This window comes from Pelophylax lessonae (assembly GCF_965119305.1).
Source record: "Pelophylax lessonae genome assembly, chromosome: 5".
NCBI classification, from domain to species: Eukaryota; Metazoa; Chordata; class Amphibia; order Anura; family Ranidae; genus Pelophylax; species Pelophylax lessonae.
The window spans coordinates 364,220,753-364,239,456 of record NC_138772.1 but is presented as its reverse complement, the minus strand read 5'-3'; the positions used below and the strand labels follow the sequence as shown (position 1 = coordinate 364,239,456).

Sequence of the window (18,704 nt, the reverse complement as noted above, 5' to 3'; positions counted from 1 at the left end):
AAAAAAAAAAAAATAAAATAGTAAATAATAGTACAAAAGGAAGAACAAAATAGAATATATATCATATATACTGTACCATTAAGTGAGCGATATCAGAGTGGGAAAAGATGATGTTTCACTTGGACAAATTTCTGTATGCAAATATGTTATTTACATGTGTAGAAACTATTTCTTGTTTTACAAGATGAATATTACAGTTTATAATTATTTGCAAATGTAAGCTTTGGTACAAGCGTATGTGTTCTTACAGCAGTGCTGCATTTTGATCTCTTTTGCTACCAGCAGGTTAACCATTATAAGCATCAGAGGTTATCTTAACCACTTGAGCAGTCGGCCATCCAAGGGTTCAAATTTGTACATCACAGGTCCTTCTGGTGGACAAAATAATAGAACAGCCTGGGACAAATATTGGATTCTGTTTCCTGTAAATATAAGATAATAATTTAAGAGTACATGTTACAATATACCATTTGAAACAGTTCTGCTTTCTTTGTACCTTCTGGCTGTATGCTTTCACTTTGAACTTTTATATTGTCATTTTATATTCAATTCCTATGTATATAAAATGTAAAAAAAAAATCACATTTTTGAATAAAATTAAGTTCCTGCAGATTGACTTAAACTGAGAAATTTTACTGTTGCCTGCATCTTTTCAGATGCACGTACAAAAGAAACTGACAAAAAAATTGAAATAAATACAAAATAAAGTAATGCACTATGAATTATACATTTTGATGTTCTATCATTAATATTGTACAGTACATTTCGGTTCACACAATTAAATCCACTGTTTTCTCAAGTGTGAAATAAACCCACATGCAGTTCTTGATTTACATACATTGTCATGTCGTCATTATTGTGCCGTTAAGGTGTTATTCTAGCAGTAAAAGGTATTGCTTATGCAATCAACCAAGATAATTCTATTCAAAATCATCTATTCAGTATCTGTATCCTGACATATTTCATTCAGGCTATTTCCATTAACATGTTACAAATAAGTCACAATAGTTTCAAAAAGGACACATACAGAATTATTGCTGCCTTTACAATTAAGGAAGAGCATTTTACTCAGATGGTAAGTTCCTGGGTGGATATGGGGAAGGGTGGGGGGGAGGGGGATTTTAGCTAACACACACAATTATGAGCTCTAAAACTGAATTTGTCTCTTTACCTTCACAGGTAGAAAATAGTAAAAACTTAGTTGTTTTACATGTTTCGTTTTTTTAGATGGACTCCAGCTTCTTTTTTGTGGTTAAATTAAGGATTAAGGCCTCATGCACACAAGACGGTTCTACTGCCACTCTTAGGGTCATCAGGTGTTTTTTTTCTCCTACTTTCAAACGCCACTCCAATTTAGCCTACACTATATTACCAAAAGTATTGGGATGCCTGCCTTTACACACACATGGACTTTAACCACTTGCCGACCACCGCAAGTACATATACTGCGGCGGTCAGCCCCTCACAGGCAAAGTGACGTATATATACTGTACGTCACTAGCCTGTGAGGCTCTGGGGAGCGAGCAAGCGCCGCTGGAGGCGCGCTCCCGCGCGGTCACGGACCCCCCCCCCGCGCATGTGACCGGCGGACCCGATGTCCGCCGGTCACTCGGCGATCGTCGGTGGAAAACAAGCCGCCTGTCATTCTCCCCTGTGTAGAAACAACGATCATACGGTTCTCCTATGTAGGACCGTTGATCATTGTTCCTACAGCTCAAGCCACAGCCAATCACAGTTAGAATCACGCCCCTAGGGACACACACAGCCCCTCCCTCTCAAATAAAGTTAACCCCTTCACTGCCAGTGTAATTTTACAGTAACAGTGCATATGTATAGCACTGATTACTGTAGAAATGTCACTGGTAACCCCAAAAGTGTCAAAAACTTCAGTCAAGGGTTCGATCTGTCCACCGCAATGTCGCAGTACGGCAAAATAAATCGCAAATCACCGCCATTACGCGTTAAAAAAAAACCAACAAAAATTACAAAAATCTTTCCCTTTGTTAGTAAACGCGATAACTTTTGCACAAACCAATCAAAATACGCTTTTTGCGATTTTTTTTTTTACCAAACATATGTAGCATAAAACAAATTGGCCGAAAATGTTAAAAAATTTAGATTTTTACATTTTTTTGGGGGGGAATTTCATATAAAAAATGTGAAAAATATTGTTATTTTTGCAAAATTGACGGTCTTTTTTTGTTTATAGCGCATTATCAAAAAATCGCACAGGTGATCAAATACCACCAAAAGAAAGCTCTGTTTGTGGAAAAAAAAGGACGTCAAATTTGTTTAGATACAGCGTCGCACGACCGCACAATTGTCCGTTAAATTCACACAGTGCCGAATGGCAAAATACCCCCTGGTCAGGAAGGGCGTAAAATCTTCCGGGGCTTAAGTGGTTAATGGCATCCCAGTCTTAGTTTGTAGGGTTCAATATTGAGTTGGCCCACCCTTTGCAGCTATAACAGCTTCAACTCTTCTGGGAAGGCTGTCCACAAGGTTTAGGAGTGTGTCTATGGGAATGTTTGACCATTATTCCAAAAGTGCATTTGTGAGGTCAGGCACTGACGTTGGATGAGAAGGCCTAGCTCGCAGTCTTCGCTTTATTTCATCCCAAGGGTTTTCTATTGGGTTGAGGTCAGGACTCTGTGCAGACCAGTCAAGTTACTCCACTCCAAACTCACTCATCCATGACTTTATGGACCTTGCTTTGTGCACTAGTGTGCAGTCATTTTGGAACAGAATGGGGCCATCCCCAAACTGTTCCCACAAAGTTAGGAGCATAAAATTGTCCAAAATGTCTTGGTATGCTGACGCCTGAAGAGTTTCCTTCACTGGAATTAAGGGGCCAAGCCCAACCCCTGAAAGAAACCTCTCACCATAATCTCCCCTCCACCAAATGATTTGGACCAGCACACAGCAAGATCCATAAAGACATTGATAATCAAGTTTGGGGTGGAGGAACTTGTCCTGACCTGTGCAAGCCAGTCCTTCTTATTCAACATCAGTGCCTGACTCACAAATGCGCTTCTGGAAGAATGGTCAAACATTCCCATAGACACACTCCTAAACCTTGTGGACAGCCTTCCCAGAAGAGTTGAAGCTGTTATAGCTGCAAAGGGTGGGCCAACTCAAAATTGAACCCTGCAGACTAAGACTGGGATGCTATTAAAGTTCATGTGCGTGGAAAGGCAGGCGTCCTAATACTTTTTACAATATAGTGTATATATACATGGCAGTGGACAGTATTAGTAGAGCAGTGGATGATGTCAGTAGAGCAGTGGACAGTGTCAGTAGGACTCAGAGTGGTGTCAATAATTCATTTTTATTCTTTTTTTTTATTTTATACAATTTTATTTTTTTATTAATTTTTACAATATTATTATTTTTACATTTATTTTTTAAGAGGCCTTTTGGAGGTCTTTATTAAAATATCAGGGTTCTAAAGAGAGCGACTAAAAAGAGGACTGAGGACACAGCAGACACATTCCTTAACCTTGTGGACAGCTTTCCCATAAGAGTTGAAGCTGTTATAGCTGCAAAGGGTGGGCCAACTCATTATTGAACCCTACGGACTAAGACTGGGATGTCGGTAAAGTTCATATATGTGTAAATGCAGTTGTCCCAATACTTTTGGTAATATAGCATATGTGTCGATGCACACATAGACTTTTAGCAGTGTTTAGTGGCAGGGGCTTTGAAAGGGAGAAAAAAACCCCCACTATCAGTGCATCCAGGAGCAGCAGCCTTTTTGGCAGAAAAAATGTGTGACGCTTGTAAACGTGTCTAAATGCTTCGTAATGCCAGACGCGTTTAATGCTTAACCGATTGCCGCCCGCCCTACGTCAAATGACGGCGGAGCAGTGCAGCTCTCGTTCTGAGACGCCGTCATATGATGGCGCACCAGAACAGCCTCTCTCGCATGCCCATGGGGGGGCGCACAATGCGACGATTGTGGCAGCGCCCTGTTGCTAGGAAATGGCGTGACCCCGTCTTGATAAAGAGCCAATGACATGGCTCTTTACCCATGTGCTCGGGTGTGTGTCCAATCACAGCTGGTCTCATTTAAATCGGCTTATCGACTCTTCTCGCCTCAAACTGTCAAAGTGTGTGGCAAGGAGAGCCAATCAGTGGCTCCTCCTCAAAGGATAGCCTAGGAAAGGTAATCAGGGCATTGATTACAGAAAAGTAAAAAAACCTGCCCATAAGTCCCCCCAACCCATGACCATCAGTTCCCATAGTGCTGCCAGTCAGTGCCCATCCGTGCCTGCTCCTCTGTGCTGCCCATCAGTGTCCATCAGTGCTGTCCATCAGTGCCTATCAGTGCTGCCTGTCATTGCCCATTAGTGCCGCCCATCAGTGCTGCCTATCGGTGGCCATCAGTGCCACCTCTCAGTGCTCATCAGTGCCGCCTATCATTGTTCATCAGTGCCACCTATCAGTGCCCATCAGTGCACCATATTAGTACCTCCTCATCAGTGCTCATAAGTGCCACCTCATCAGTGCCCATCAGTGCACATCAGTGAAGGAGAAAAATTACTTTTCTCTGTCGCTCATTGACAGACGTAGTCCTCCTTGATTAATATCAACTCGGGTTATACTGCCCTCTACAGGAGTAGGACTAGACAGGAAAGAAAACGTTCTGGCCACACCTTAGGGGCAGTCCCAGAGGGTATATCCTCTCACTTCCTGCTACAGGATATCAGTTTTTTTCTGTCTAGTTAGGAGTAAGGACCTAAGTTCCTTGCTGGGATCTTTGGTCCTGGCAAGATTTTTTAGAAATACTTTTTTAGGCAGCTTTTCTTCTCCAGTGTTCCTGTGAGATCTTCAAGCAAGTACGCTGAAACTGGGCGACGGGCTGGATGTTGAGATCCAGTGGTCACCCCAGTTCAGCCTACGAGCGCGTGCAGGCCATAGCTCCGCGCTGGGTCGGCCGCGACATAGTCCCACTGGACGGGGACTGACCCTGCGAGTTAAACGTCTCGCCTGGACGCCAATAACCAGTTGCAAACTGAGTCACGGCGTCCGTATTGGTCGACAGCCCCCCCCACCCCGGTGGAGAGGGGTTCTGTCAGGAGTGGGCGCCCGCCTGGTTCCGGTATGGTAAGTAAAATGTTCCCCATCTCCCCCTGTCGGGTTTGTTGGTGGACGCGGGCCCCTCTCTGGGATGGATGGACGTGATCCTAGCAGGTGTCATTGATCCCCCTCTTAAGAGCTTGGTTTGGGAGCTGACTATCTATAGTCACTATATGACACTATAAGGGAGATGACTGAAGTCAATGGCAGACTGCTAAAAGGCATTACTATTAAGGTATAGAGGTACCCTACCTGACATAATGTGTATACAGGCCGATGCCTATGCTTGGATTACCGCATCCGCAGGTCGCCATCCTTCCATAAAGCCGGTCACCTCCGCAGGCCGCACAGCCTCCCGCAGGCCACACAGGCCGAGGACTACCTCCCGCAGGCCGCACAGGCCGAGCGCACACTCCCGCAGGCCGCACAGGCCGAGGTTTACCTCCCGCAGGCCGCACAGGCCGAGCGCACACTCCCGCAGGCCGAGGATTACCTCCCGCAGGCCGCACAGGCCGAGCGCACACTCCCGCAGGCCGCACAGGCCGAGCGCACACTCCCGCAGGCCGCACAGGCCGAGCGCACACTCCCGCAGGCCGCTGCTACTTTGCTCAAGCCGCCGCTATCCTCCACAGGCCGCCGCCATTTTCCTGCAGATCGCACGAGGCCGCCATATTGGCATAGCCTCGTGTCTCCGGCATGGGGGCGGCCATGTTTGAGGTGACCAAACACCTCGAGGAGTAATTGGGAGGCGCCGGAAGGCGTGTAAAGGGGCGGAGCCGCCTCCTGGGCCCGGGAAAGCAAGCCAAAGACTTCCTGTCTGTAACAGACAGTGCTAGAAGCAGGTTGATAAGAAACTTCTGTGCATCAGGTGAGCCTTGGGGTCTCTCTCTCTCTCTCTTTCTGTGGGGTCCAAGCAGGTACACTGAGGGGCGCTATTGCGCTGGGGGACTAAGTAAAAAAAAAAAATGTTTTTTCTTGCAATTACATTTTTGTGCTTTCTGGCAAGTGTCTTGTTAATCATGAACCCTGCCACACATGTATCCCCACCTGATCCCCTCGAGGTGGCCGCAGGACCCTCCAGTACCCCACTTGTGATGATGCATTATCAGCAGTTTTGGAATCTTTGGTATCCCGGGTGGAGGTAGCCTGTCAGGGACGGGGGTCAAGAAGAGCGACCCCCGCCTACCCCTATTTCATCTGATACTTCAGATACGGATTCTGAGCTGGTCACTGCACCCCTTTTCTGGGGTTGTTGTCTCAGGTACGGTCTCCTCAGACAGTGAGGAGGACGCTTCTGCCTCCGCCATAGCACAAGAAGCGTTGGTGGAAGCACTAGTTGTGTCTGTCCGGGAAACCTTAAATCTTGAGTTAACACCGGCAGAGGTAGCTGAGACTGATATTCCTTTTTTGGTACTAGCAAGCCTACCAAAATGGCGAAGGGTTTCCCTTGCCCAAATGGGGTCGTCCGAAAACGAGCCCCTGCTATTTCCAAACACATTGCTAGGCGCTATCATTTTGAGGAATCTCTCATTACAAAGATGGACGGTACCACCAATAGTGGACTCACCAATTTCCAGACTAAATAAAGCCACTGTTATCCCGTTGGATTGACAGAATGGGCCCCACCCATCTCTAGGGTGGGGGGACGTCTTCACTGGTTTCCGGATCCGTGACTTTCCAGAATCCCGGATAAAGGGGTTCGCGAGGTCATACGGTCGGGATACAAGATCGAGTTTCGATCACTTCCATCGGTGCGATTCTTCCCTTTCAATATTCGACATCCCCGGGTCGCTTAAAAAGCTTTGTGGGGGACAGCTTGATGCAACAAGGAGTGGTAGTTCCCATTCCTTGGACAGTTTCAGGGGTTCTAGTCGAACCTGTTCACAATGCCCAGGAAAAAGGGCTAGGTGCGTCCAATTCTGGTCTTGGGAGAGATGGAGTCCATCCGTACAGTGGTGGCCTCCCTGCATCAGGGGGATTTCCTGGCGTCCATAGACATTTAGGATGCCTATCTTCATATCCCCATCTTCACAGGCTGGTTCCCACCAGGAGACTGAACTATCTGGGCCTAATTTTGAATACATCCTTGGCAAGAGTGTTTCTCCATGCGGAGAAACTCCAGAAGATTCATTCAATGATTCGGATGTTGCTGTCCGTCAACTGGCTGGGATTGATGGTCGCCTCCTTAGAGGCAGTACCATTTGCCCAGTCTCATACCTGAATTCTCCAAGAGGAGATTCTTCTCATATGGAATCGGAATCCCGATTCCCTGGACAATCGGATCCGATTGAGCGAGCGGACCAGGGAGGCTCTGGTCTGGTGGCTTCGGTCTCCGATGCTCAGCCAGGGGAAGTCATTTCTTCTGATAAATTCCAGGCTACAGATAAATGTGTTGGAACTGAGAGCGGTCAGACTTTGTCTGATTTACTGGACCGAGCAGCTCCAGGGCAGCCCGGTTCGGATCCAATCGGACTATGCCACGGTCATGACTTATGTCGATCACCAAGGGGCACCAAGAGTGCCCTGGCGGCCATAGAAGTGGCCAACATTCTTTATTAGGCGGAACAGTTGTTCCAGCTCTCTCCGCGATATTCATCCCGGGGGTGGACAGGCAGATTATCTCAGCCGTCAGATTCTGGATCAAGAGGAATAGTCTCTTCATCCAGAGGTATTTCGCCAGCTGTCCCTTCATTGGGGCACCCCGGATATGGATCTGTTGGCATGTTGGCTCAACAGGGCTCGCGCCCGCGATCCTCTAGCGGACGCAGCAGACGCGCTGAGCGCCCCGTAGGGGCTACTGTATGTCTTCCCCCCTCTCAAGTTACTGCTGAGATTTCTCCGCAGGATAGAGGTGGAAGGAACTCCAGTTATCCTGGTAATTCCGGGCTGGCCTCGTCAAGCCGGGTACGCCGACTTGGGCAGACTAGTCGGGGACGCTCCTTGGAGACTTCTTCTCAGGGAGGATCTGCGGTCTCAAGGACCGATCTTCCATCGTGCTTTACAGTCGCTGGCTTTAACGGCCTGGCCATTGAGACCCAGGTACTGAAGGACAGAGGATTGTCAGCTTCAGTTATTCCTACTCTAATTAAAGCAAGGAAAGCAACTTCCAGCAAAGTCTATTATCGCACATGGAAGGCTTATATTGCGTGGTGTGAATCGTTGGAGTTTTCCCCCACGTACCTATTCGGTGACCCGAATCTTGGCTTTTTCTGCAAAAGGGGGTTGAGCAGAAACTATCCTTGAGCACTATCAAGGGTCAGGTTTCAGCGTTAGCAATCTTCTTCCAGAAGCCTCTGACTACTCATTCCTTGGTGCGGAATTTCATCCAGGGGGTGCAGCACTTGGCTCCGCCAGTGCGCGCACCCTTACCACCCTGGGATCTTAATTTGATGTTGTCGGTTCTTCAGAAACCTTCCTTTGAAAATATCAGGGAGATTCCCTTGCTTACATTATCCCAGAAGGTGGCCTTCTTGGTGGCTATCACTTCTGCACGCAGGGTGTCAGAACTGGCTATATTATCATGCCATTCCCCATATCTAGTGGTTCATAGGGATAAGGTAGTTCTTCATCCGAAGCCATCCTTTCTTCCTAAGGTGGTTTCAGATTTTCATCTGAATGAAGATATTGTGCTACCTTCCTTGTGTCCTAAGCCCAGTCATCCTTGGGAATGTGCGTTGCATTCCTTGGATGTGGTGCGGGCAATCAGGGTATACCTGAAGACTACGGAATCGTTCCGTAAGACGGATTCACTTTTTGTGATCACGGATGGCCCCAGAAAGGGGTTGCCTGCATCTGCCGCGACTATCTCCAAATGGATTAGGCAGACGGTGGTACAGGCTTATTCTATTAAGGGTCGGAATCCTCCGTTCCCTGTTAAGGCGCACTCCACTCGAGCACTCAGTACTTCCTGGGCCTACCGCCATCAGGCGTCAGTGGTCCAGGTTTGCAAGGCGGCTACCTGGTCGTCGGTGCATACCTTTACAAAATTTTATAAAGTTGATGTGATGGCATCGTCAGATGCCTCTTTTGGCCGCAAGGTTTTGCAGGCCGCAATTTGAGGAGACCGGTGGTCTACCTCGAGGTTTTTTTCCGTTGGAATTTCAGTTGAGTCTCATCTTTTGATTTGATGAGCCTTTAAGACTTCTAGTTGGCACCGGTTGGGCCTTCTAGATTGGATTTTGATTTCCATTTTCCCACCCCTCATTTGTGGCACTGCTTTGGGACGTCCCAAGTTGATATTAATCAAGGAGGACTACGTCTGTCAATGAGCGACAGAGAAAAATAGATTTTTGTAAGATCTTACCGTAAAATCCTTTTCTCTTAAGCTCATTGACAGACGTAGTACCCGCCCCTCTGTTTTTGAGTTGGGTTGGGTTAAATTCTCTGACACTGCTTTGTGACATAACTGATATCCTGTAGCAGGAAGTGAGAGGATATACCCTCTGGGACTGCCCCTAAGGTGTGGCCAGAACGTTTTCTTTCCTGTCTAGTCCTACTCCTGTAGAGGGCAGTATAACCCGAGTTGATATTAATCAAGGAGGACTACGTCTGTCAATGAGCTTAAGAGAAAAGGATTTTACGGTAAGATCTTACAAAAATCCATTTTTCTCTTACGTCCTCTGACAGACGCAGCCACTTCATAGTTTCCTCACAAATGGGTAGTGCGCCACCTACAGGAGTAGACTAGGCAGTGAAACTATTTAGAAAAACTTTTCACTAGACACACCGTTGGGGGCTGTCTCCTCAGACATTACCCCAGACACATCCAGCTTACTAATCAATTTCTTGCTGCCTAGTTTAGGAGTAGTACCTAGATTTCCCTGCTGGGCCTCCGGTCTCAGTTTTTTATTTTCTTTGAGAAATGTTTCTGTTTATTTTTCCTTACTCACTATCGCTAGCTAGTGTCATGGGGATCCTCCTGGTGAACTACAAGCGACAGCCGGGCTGAGGTTTCACACTGGATAATCTAGATCCTTATGGTCTCCCAGCCTGGCCAACGAGCATGCGCAGGTTGTGGTCCGCCCAGGCCTCACTACGACAGTGCCCCGACGGATGGGGATGAGCCTGCGAACAGAGGTTTTCGCTGGGAAGCATCACCCTGGAATTCCCTGGTTGCAGCATACCCTTCTTGGCTGGCAGCACCCCCACTCAGGGTGGGAGGCAAGCTACCTCAGAGCGGAGCCCGCGGTCCATGGTATGGTGAGTGTTACTGCCCCCCCCCGGTGTCCCTGGGAAAATAATTGGTGGGGGGATCGGGGCCCACTCCTGCGATCTCTGTAAGATCACCCTTGCCTGTCAGGATAGGTCCTGCCTTCCCTGCTCCTAATGGGGGCACTTTGGCGGTGTTTAACGCCCGCGGGGGGTGTATGACTACTACCTTGTCCTGTAGGGGGTCCCTGTGGTGGATTCCCGCGGTGGCCTCGTTCCCTGGGCTCCTGATCATCGGTGCCGTGTTCGGCGGCCATTTTTTGGGTGTGAGCAGGCAGCACTGTATGGGCGGCAGCCATTTTCCCTGTGCTTCTCCTATTCTTTATTATGGCACCATTTTCTTGTGGCTTAGGGGGAGTTCGGCCTCTAGTGATATGAGGTCACTTCCTCCCAGGCGTTTCACTTTCTGCAGAGAGCGGGGGAAGAGGCTGCTCATCCTGTTTCTCTGGACACAGTAAGGGGTTTTTTTAGTCCTTTTGGGCATTTTTCAGACACATTTAGCGTTTATCAGTGGGTCTTCTAGCTAAAGGGGAACTCCAGCAGTAGCGCGATTTGGCGGTGTGGACCGCTAGCGCGGATTTAAAGGGCAAGTTTTTTTGTCTATTTACCAAAATGGAGTCCCAGAGTGAAAATTTGCCCGCTGATCTTGTGTGCTTCCGGATCATCCGGCTCTACAACCCTAGCATCCCTGTCTGCACCCATTGAAGCTCTGGTGTCAAAAGTTGATCTTGTCATGTCACAAGTTCCTATTAAAAACGGCTGATGCCCTCTCAATCTTCTGATTCTGAGCCTAAAGTGGTTGCCACGGACACTGCCCTCCCCTGAGGAGTCCCTGTCCTCACACTCGGACGGCGAGGAGTCCTCCTCAGCTGCAGCGCGGGACCGCTCTTTGGTAGAAGCACTAATTCGCTCCTTCAGGGAGACTTTGCATATTGATGATGAACCCACACAGTCAGGAAAGCGGGTTGTCTTTGGCTCCCGCAAAGCCCAGAAGTCGGGTCAGGTTTTCCCTTGCCCCGAGGAGTTTCACAAGTCCGTGAACGAGCAATGTCGGCGCATTAAACACATGCTGGCAGTGCCTTAGCACCTAGATGTGACACCTGGTGGAGGCAGCAAGTCACAGCACATTTGTCTGCACGGAAGCACTTTGGTTTTTAAGTTGAAGATATTGAGTTGAATTTCACCTTGTTATGGATTATATGAAACGGACACTAACAAACACTGCACTTTAATAATTTATATATTTAATGAAGAGTGAAAGCACACAGCACCTTATAGTTTGGAGTAATTGTCTTCACATTATATCAACTGGAATACGTATTTATTTATTTGCTGGTTTTAGTTATTTTTTGAAGATTGAAAGCACTCAGCACTTTTAAGTTAGAAAATATGTTTTAACACGGTATAGAGGTAATACAGATTGTTTATTTATTTATTTATTTGCTTCATCACATTTATATTGAAGTGGGAATATACTTCCAGCTAAAAAAACACCTCATTCTAAAAAAACGGCACTTTATTTGTATTATCAACTAAGCATATATTTATTACATTTATTTTTACACCATTTCACTTCTGAAGCGCGCCAGTACCGTGGTGCAGCAATAAGAAGGAAACACACACTACCTCAGATAGCGCAGGAACCACTCATACACATAAAATTATCTGAGTCATAAGTCGTTGGATCAGGGGGAATGGTCCTTGCATCCGGAGGTGTTTCACCTCCTGTGTGCCCGGTGGGGGACACCGGACGTGGATTTGTCCGCGTCTCGTCTGAACAAACAGGTGGAAAGGTTTGTGGCCAGGGCTCGGGATCCTCTGACAGACAACACAGACGCGTTGGTGGTGCCTTGGCACCGGTATCGGCTGATTTATGCCTTTCCTCCGATTCAGCTGTTGTCCAAGTTCCTCCGCAGATTGGCGTTGGTACATGTGCAGGTAATTCTGGTGACCCCGGACTGGCATCGCCAGTCATGGTACGCAGACCTCGTAAAGATGGTCGTTGAGCCTCCCTGGCGGCTGCCTCTGCAGGAAGACCTGCTCTCTTAAGGGCCGATCTTCCATCCTGCTTTACAGTCTCTGTCTTTATTGGCGTGGCTGTTGAAGGCCAGGTGTTGAGAGACAGGGGTCTCTCTGATGTCGTGATTCCTACCTTGTTGAGGGTTCGGAAGGCTACCTCCAGGAAGATTTGCCATCGTACCTGGAAGGCGTATATTGCCTGGTGTGAGTCGCAAGGGTTGCATCCTCGCTCCTTTTTGGTGGCGAGGGTCTTGGCTTTCTTGCAGAAAGGTGTGGAGCAACGTTTGGCTTTGGGCACGCTTAAAGGCCAGGTGTCGGCCTTGGCCATTTACTTCCAGCGTCCCTTGGTGACTAATTCCTTGATTCGCACCTTTATTCAAGGGGTGCGTCATCTTGCCTCCGTTGAATCTGAATTTGGTTTTGTCCGTTCTGCAATGTCCTCCCTTTGAAAATATCAGAGAGATCACTCTGCCTTTGTTGTCTCAGAAGGTTGCCTTTCTGGTGGCCATCACCTCTGCTCGCAGGGTGTCTGAGTTGGCGGCGCTGTCTTGCCATTCGCCTTATCTGGTCGTTCATAGGGATAAGGTTGTTCTGCGACCCAACCAATCTTTTCTCCCCAAGGTGGTGCCTGCTTTCCACCTCAGTGAGGATATTTTGTTGCCTTCGCTTTGTGCGAAGCCCAAGCATCCCAAGGAATTTGCTCTGCATTCACTGGATGTGGTCCGGGAGATCAGGGTTTACCTGTCAGCCACGGAATCTTTTCGGACTTCTGATTCCCTGTTTGTCCTTCCAGAAGGACCCTGTGAGGGTTCAGGTGTGTCAGCTGCAACCATTTCCGAATGGATCAGACAGACGGTTGTTCAGGCCCATTTCCCTGTGAGGGCACATTCTACTAGAGTTATGAGTGCCTCTTGGGCTTTTCGCCATCAGGCTTCTGTGGCCCAGGTGTGTAAGGCGGCGACCTGGTCGTCTATACGCACTTTTACAAAATTCTACAAGATTGACTTGATGGCATTCTCGGATGCTTCCTTTGGCTTCAAAGTTTTGCAGGCTGCTGTTTGCTGAAGAGACGAGGATTCCTCTTCATGGGGTGAATTTTTGTTCTGGGGTTAGCTCCTGGTGGTGGATCTTTTTGTTTCCCTGTTGGCTATGTTTTTTCTGGCCTTGATGGATCATTGCCGTTTTGTTGGTTGCGTTTCTTCCCACGCCTCATGCCTACACTGCTTTGGGACATCCCATTTGTGAGGAAACTATGAAGTGGCTGCGTTTGTCAGAGGATGTAAAAGAAAATAGAATTTTTGTAAGAACTTACAGAAAAATTATTTTCTATGAGTCCTCTGACAGACACAGCCCCTGCCCCTCTATTTTGGGGTTGTTTGTCTTTTTCCTTCACTGCTTGCTACGAAACTGATTAGTAAGCTGGATGTATCTGGGGTAATGTCTGAGGGGAAAGCCCCTAAAGGTGTGTCTAGTGAAAAGTTTTTCTAAATAGTTTCACTGCCTAGTCTACTCCTGTAGGTGGCGCATTACCCATTTGTGAGGAAACTATGAAGTGGCTGCATCTGTCAGAGGATTCAGAGAAAATAATTGTACGGTATGTTCTTACAAAAATTCTATTATTTTCAAAACTTACTGACAGAAAATAAGAAAAACTTTTTTTTTTCAAAATTTTGTCTTTTTTCTTTCTTTTTTTTTGTAAGAAATAAAAAACCCAGCAGTGATTAAATACCACCAAAAGGAAGCTCTATTTGTGTGAAAAAAATAATAAAAATTTAATATGGGTACAGTGTAGCATGACTAATTGTCATTCAAAGTGTGACAGCGCTGAAAGCTGAAAATTGGCCTGGGCAGGAAGGGGGTGAAATTGCGCTGTATTGAAGTGGTTAAGCATCAACTAATTTCAATGGCCAGAATAAATTATTATTTTGGCCAATGGAATGAATTACCGGCCAATTACTTGATTCCTGTAAAAACGCTTGTAACAGCGTTAGACACTTTTACAAAGATCAGGCCAAAATGCTGCTGACAGGAAGAAAGGCTTCCAGGAGAGTTTTCAAAACGTCCTGTGTGCATGAGGGCCAAAAGCTGCCCTCTAGGAAGACTACATAAGCAGATGAAATACAGATATTTTTTACCTGCCAAATTATTAACACATCTCTGTACTGTCTTGTCTGGAAGGGCAGGAGACCTGATTTTCTCAGTAACACTTACGGGTCTCCTTTCTACCCCAGTCTGTGACTGAACAGTGAAAGGAGAAGCAGTAGAGCCAAGGACCTATCTCTCTAAAACTATACTCTATCTTTCTATCAGCATTGTCATTGCATGTCAGTCTTTCTTCCCTAGTTGAAACTCTGCTGAAGTTGAATTCAGGGACGTACACTACTTACAGTTAAAATTGGTTTGAGAATATATTAATAAATTCAGAGCTGCATTCATTTAGTTCTTTATATCTGCCTGGAGTTCAGCTATAATTTGGCACAACTTAGTCCACAGTAAGGATCCAAACCACCTTGATAGACAACACGGTCCATTTCCATGTCTAGAAAAATCATTACAGCCTAGCAGCCTATGCTTTTGTTGTTTGGCCTCCAGGAATTGGATACCCAGGGTTAGTGGTCAAGATAATCATAGAGGTAACGGTGTGGGACAAAAGTAACCAAAGTGATGTAATAATATAAAATTATAAAGTATAACTAAAGGCAAGGCAAAACTTTTTTTTACAATTTTAAATAAGAGTGGAGAGAGATATGAACATGTCTGATTTTTTTATTGCTGTGTCCCCATTAGGATTCCCCCTCCCTATTTATCCTGGCGACGATTATAACCGAAAGTGAAAGTAAATCCCACATTTTGGATTTTATTCAGAACAGGGAAAAAGAGGGTAAATCTTCCATTGGAGACACCAGGGACTTCCCTGACTTTGTAAGGATTCCATATCACTTCCTGTTGTGACTATGGGACAGGAAGTGAAAAGATTTCCTCCAATAGGACAAAGATGGGGAAAAAAATCTGACAAAGGTTAATATACTCCCTTACTCTATCCAAAAAAAGTTTAAAAGGTTCTGCCTTCATTTCTTTTTTAGGGTGCATGCACTATGTATAAATTATAATAAGCTTTCAGAACCTTGGAACCTCTAAATATGTGGTGCTTTATATCCAACAGCTAAAGACTACTAAACTGGTTGCTGACCGCCTGCCGCAGTTATACGGCAACATGCAACCGCTCCCAGGCAAATCGCCGTAGATGTACGTCACCGCCGGCGCGCTCCCGCCCCCGCTCGTCAGCGATGCAGCGGGCAGGCGGCTCCGATTGCCGTCTGACACCAGCGATCATTCCCCGCTGAAAGAGAAGAACGGTCAGCTGTTGTAAACACAGCTGACCGTTCTTCTCCCAGCAATGATCATAGAGCCCATGTGATCCTTCTATATAGGATCACATGTCTCTATGGTCATTTCAGAAGCCCCCCCCCCCCCCCACAGTTAAAATCCCTCCCCTAGGCTCACATTTAACCCCTTAATCACCCACAATGTTAACCCCTTCCCTGCAAGTGTCATTTATTACAGTAACAGTGCATAATTTTAGCACTGATTACTGTAGTAATGTCACTGGTCCCCCCAAAAGGGTCAAAAATGTCAGTCAGGGGTCCGATCTGTCTGCCACAATGTCGCAGTCCTGCAAAAAATCGCAGATTGCCACCATTACTAGTAAAAAAAAAAAATGACATAAATCTTTCCCGTAGTTAGTAGACGCGATACGTTTTGTGCATTTGTGAAAACCAATTAAAATACACTTATTGTGATTTTTTTTGTAGCAGAAAACAAATCGGCCTAAAATGTTAAAAATTTTTGATTTTTACATTTTTAATTTTGAGAATGTCATATAGCCGAATGTGAAAAATATAGATCTTTCTATTTATAGCGCAAAAAATAAAAATCGCACAGGTGATCAAATACCACCAAAAGAAAGCTCTATTTGTGGGAATAAAAGGACTTAAATTTTATTTGGGTACAGCGTCGCACAACCGCGCAATTGTCAGTTAAAATAACGCAGTACCGAATTGCAAAATAGGGCCTGGTCATTAAGGGGGCAAATCCTTCTGGTCTTAAAGTGGTTAAGCAACATCTCAGAATAAGATATTTGACTGTAAAAGTGCCTACAATTCCTTTTCTCACATCTAGTAAGAAATGAACAATATGAACATAAATGCATTTTTAGAGCACTAATCATTTAAGTGCATTCCATCCATGGTGAGAATTCCCCTAATAGGATGTAGTTACCAGGGGCGGACTGATAACCTATGGGGCCCCCGGGCAATATGAGATCATGGGGCCCCCCTGTGTCCATGTCCATGAGTACACATGTTGCAGCAGGAGTTAAACCCCCTGTTGCTTTTGGTGGGTTATCGTGACCCATTCAAGTGAATGAGGTCCACTCAGCAAACACCCTGCAACCATGTGCAATGCACATAGTTTCAGCATGCTAGTGTGTGATTCAAGGAGTTGAAGCAGGTGATGAGGAGGCAATACAACGCCTTCTCATTGCCTACTTTAACCCTTTTTTTTTTTTGCTGTACTGCACAAGGTTGCACAGCCTTTGCAACGCAGCCCCATTCACTTGAATGAGTTATGCTTGGCAGGTGCTACATCTGCCAAGCGTGACAGGACATATAATTCCTGATGCGGATGCAACATGTGTACACCCCTGGCCCTTGCAGTTAAAGGGGGTGTGGTGGGGGTGAGTAAATACAGGGCTCAATTCTGAGGTTTTCCTGCCCCCAAACTGCAAATTTAAACAGGCCCTTGCTGTCCTGAACAACCTATCCCAGTTGGTGTTTAGGGGACCCCTTGAAAGAGGACAGAGAGGGACCCCTGAGATAAAGACAGAGAGTGACCCTTGGAATAATGACAGAGAGTAGCCCCTGGGATAAGAACAGAGAGGGACCCCTGGGATAAGGACAGAGAGGGGCCCCAGGGATGAGAGCAGAGAGGGTCCTGGAATGAGAACAGAGAGAGGGTCCTAATATGAGAGCAGAGAGGGGGTCCAGGGATGAGAGCAGAGAGGGGGTCCTGAGATGAGAACAGAGAGGGGGTCCTGAGATGAGAGCAGAGAGGGGTTCCTGAGATGAGAGAAGAGAGGGGGTCCTGAGATGAGAGCAGAGAGGGGACACTGGAATGAGAGCTGAGAGAGACCCCTGGGATGAGAGCAGAGAGGGGCCTTGGGATGAGAGCTGAGAGAGACCCCTGGGATGAGAGCAGAGAGGGGGTCCTGGGATGAGAGCAGAGAGAGACCCCCTGGGATGAGAGCAGAGAGAGACCCCTGGGATGAGAGCAGAGAGGGGGTCCTGGGATGAGAGCAGAGAGGGGGGTGCAGGGATGAGAGCAGAGAGGGGGGTCCTGGGATGAGAGCAGAGAGGGGGCCATGGGATGAGAGCAGAGAGGGGGTCCTGGGATGAGAGCAGAGAGAGACCCCTGGGATGAGAGCAGAGAGGGGGTCCTGAGATGAGAGCAGAGAGGGGGTCCTGAGATGAGAACAGAGAGGGGGTCCTGAGATGAGAACAGAGAGGGGGTCCTGAGATGAGAACAGAGAGGGGGTCCTGAGATGAGAACAGAGGGGGGGTCCTGAGATGAGAGCAGAGAGGGGACACTGGAATGAGAGCTGAGAGAGACCCCTGGGATGAGAGCAGAGAGGGGGCCTTGGGATGAGAGCTGAGAGAGACCCCTGGGATGAGAGCAGAGAGGGGGTCCTTGGATGAGAGCATCGAGGGGGCCCTGGGATGAGAGCTGAGAGAGACCCCTGGGATGAGAGCAGAGAGGGGGTCCTGGGATGAGAGCAGAGAGGGGGTCCTGGGATGAGAGCAGAGAGGGGGTCCTGGGATGAGAGCTGAGAGAGACCCCTGGGATGAGAGCAGAGAGGGGGTCCTGGGATGAGAGCAGAGAGGGGGTCCTGGGATGAGAGCAGAGAGGGGGTCCTGGGATGAGAGCAGAGAGAGACCCCTGGGATGAGAGCAGAGAGGGGGTCCTGAGATGAGAGCAGAGAGGGGGTCCTGAGATGAGAGCAGAGAGGGGGTCCTGAGATGAGAACAGAGAGGGGGTCCTGAGATGAGAACAGAGAGGGGGTCCTGAGATGAGAACAGAGGGGGGGTCCTGAGATGAGAGCAGAGAGGGGACACTGGAATGAGAGCTGAGAGAGACCCCTGGGATGAGAGCAGAGAGGGGGCCTTGGGATGAGAGCTGAGAGAGACCCCTGGGATGAGAGCAGAGAGGGGGTCCTGGGATGAGAGCATCGAGGGGGCCCTGGGATGAGAGCTGAGAGGGGGTCCTGGGATGAGAGCAGAGAGGGGGTCCTGGGATGAGAGCAGAGAGGGGGTCCTGGGATGAGAGCAGAGAGGGGGTCCTGG

The 18,704-nt window shown here is 47.5% G+C and overlaps 1 protein-coding gene across 1 annotated transcript in view; it reads left to right on the top strand.

Moving 5' to 3' along the window:
* TSHZ1 (teashirt zinc finger homeobox 1) overlaps positions 1-18,704 on the top strand; it is a 309,638-nt gene that overhangs the window by 171,937 nt on the left and 118,997 nt on the right. The gene's annotated exons all lie outside the window — the stretch shown is intronic.